The following is a 2,157-nucleotide window of genomic DNA, read 5'->3' as shown; positions in this document are numbered from 1 at the left end:
AAATCAAAGGATGGGAATATCATCATGGACAAAGACAAGATACTAGAACGTTGGACAGAACATATCGGTGACCTGTACAATGACAAAAGAGATGAACAAAGAAGAAGGGAAAATAACAACGAGGGACCTCCAATCATGAAAGAAGCAGTTATCAAAGCGCAACGAAAGATGAAGAATGGGAAAGCTGCAGGACCGGACAACATTATCACAGAGATGATGAAAGCTTTAGAAGACTTTGGAATCACCACGCTGACAAAACTTCTTAACAACATGACTCTATGACACTGGACATATTTCATTAGACTTGTTAAAATCTATCTTCATAGCTTTACCAAAGACTCCTAATGCAAACGAATGTGAAACGCATCGTATCCTCAGCCTCATGAGCCATATAACAAAAATACTCCCCAAAATAATTAAGATGAGAATACGAAATAACATTCTCCCAGGAATAGCCCAAGAACAGTTTGGATTTATTGAAGGCCAAGGTACAGTAAATGCACTATATGTCATCAGAACAACAATAGAACGTGCCCTAGAAGTTCAGAAAGATCTTCATTTATGCTTTATAGACTACACCAAGGCATTCGACAAAGTTAGGCACGACAAGATCATCGACATGCTAGAAGTCCTCAATATCGACGGGAAGGACTTAAGGATTATCAAGAACATGTACTGGGATCAAACTGCTGCAATGAGAATAGAAAACGACATCAGCGAATACATACAGATTAAAAGAGGAGTCAGACAGGGATGTGTACTTTCTCCAGACTTGTTCTCCCTGTATAGTGAAAATATCAAGAGACACCTAGAAGAAATGACAGGTATCTCGATAGGGGGATATAATAAAAACAATCTAAGATATGCAGACGTCACAGTCCTATTAGCAGAAGATGAAGAACACCTGCAGAATCTATCAAATGTCATCGTACAAGAGAGTGACAACATGGGCTTAAACCTAAACATCAAGAAAACCGAAACGATGGTGATAAGCAGAAAAACTCCAACCCCAACATGAAATATCAGAATCAATGATACCACCCTCAAGCAAGTACAACATTTTAAATATTTGGGGACCATTATATCATCAGATGGTAAATGTCACACCGAAATTAAAAGCCGCATTCGCCAAGCAAAAGTAACCTTCCACAAGATGAAACAGATACTAACAAACATCAATCTGTCACTGGAAATGAGGAAAAGAGCACTGAAAAGTTACATCCAGCCAATCCTATTATACAGGTGCGAAGTGTGGACAATCAATAAACAGCTGGAAAGAACAATTGTGGCGACAGAGTTGTGCTTCATAAGACGCATGCTACGTATCCCATGGAGAGCTAGAAAAACAAATGAAGAAGTCTTGGTTGAACAAATTATAGAAGACAGCTTGTGACGAATATAAGAAAGCGACAGGCAAATTTCTTTGGACACCCATTGCGGAAAAAAGCATTGGAGAATATTGTAATAACAGGCAAGTTTGATGGAAAGAGAGGCAGACGCAGACAGATGGGAAAGATGCTGGACAGGTTGACAACATGGCTAGGAGCAGCAAGAACAACAGACACCATTGCTGCAACGCAAGACAGAGTGAAGTGGAGGCCATGATCGCCCGCGCCAGTCGGCAAGGCACCGGATGATGATGGATGATGATGGTAGAAATCGGTGGTTGAAGGGTGGCGGGCGATAGGTAGATAGATAGATAGATAGATAGATAGATAGATAGATAGATAGATAGATAGATAGATAGACGTTTAACGTATCACAAACGTATGGCAAACGACAATTTCCCGAATCGGTGTAAGTTTTTACGACGAAAGATGTAACGATGTACCGATGTAACGGTGTAACGATGTAACGATGTAACGGTGTAACGATGTAATGATTTAGCGATGTAACGATATAACGATGTAACGATAAACGATAATAGAGGTAACGACGTAACGATGAAATGTGTATCGATGTAACGATGAAACGATGAAAGAAGTGACGATGTAACAATTTAACGATTTACCTTTGATTTAATGAAAATCGCACACTGCAGTCGGTGTAGAGAGGCACAGGACTCAGCTGATATAGGCGTAGAGAGGCACAGGACTCAGCTGATATAGGCGTAGAGAGGCACAGGACTCAGCTGATATAGGCGTAGAGAGGCACAGG

General features: G+C 40.5%; 1 protein-coding gene across 1 annotated transcript in view; it reads left to right on the top strand.

The window, feature by feature from the left end:
* Positions 1-2,157, top strand: part of LOC106013827 — a gene marked incomplete at its 3' end in the record, with an annotated part of 4,331 nt that overhangs the window by 1,623 nt on the left and 551 nt on the right.

The sequence above is a fragment of the Aplysia californica genome, unplaced genomic scaffold, assembly GCF_000002075.1.
Source record: "Aplysia californica isolate F4 #8 unplaced genomic scaffold, AplCal3.0 scaffold01332, whole genome shotgun sequence".
Lineage (NCBI taxonomy): Eukaryota > Metazoa > Mollusca > Gastropoda > Aplysiida > Aplysiidae > Aplysia > Aplysia californica.
This window is presented reverse-complemented; position numbering and strand designations above follow the sequence as displayed.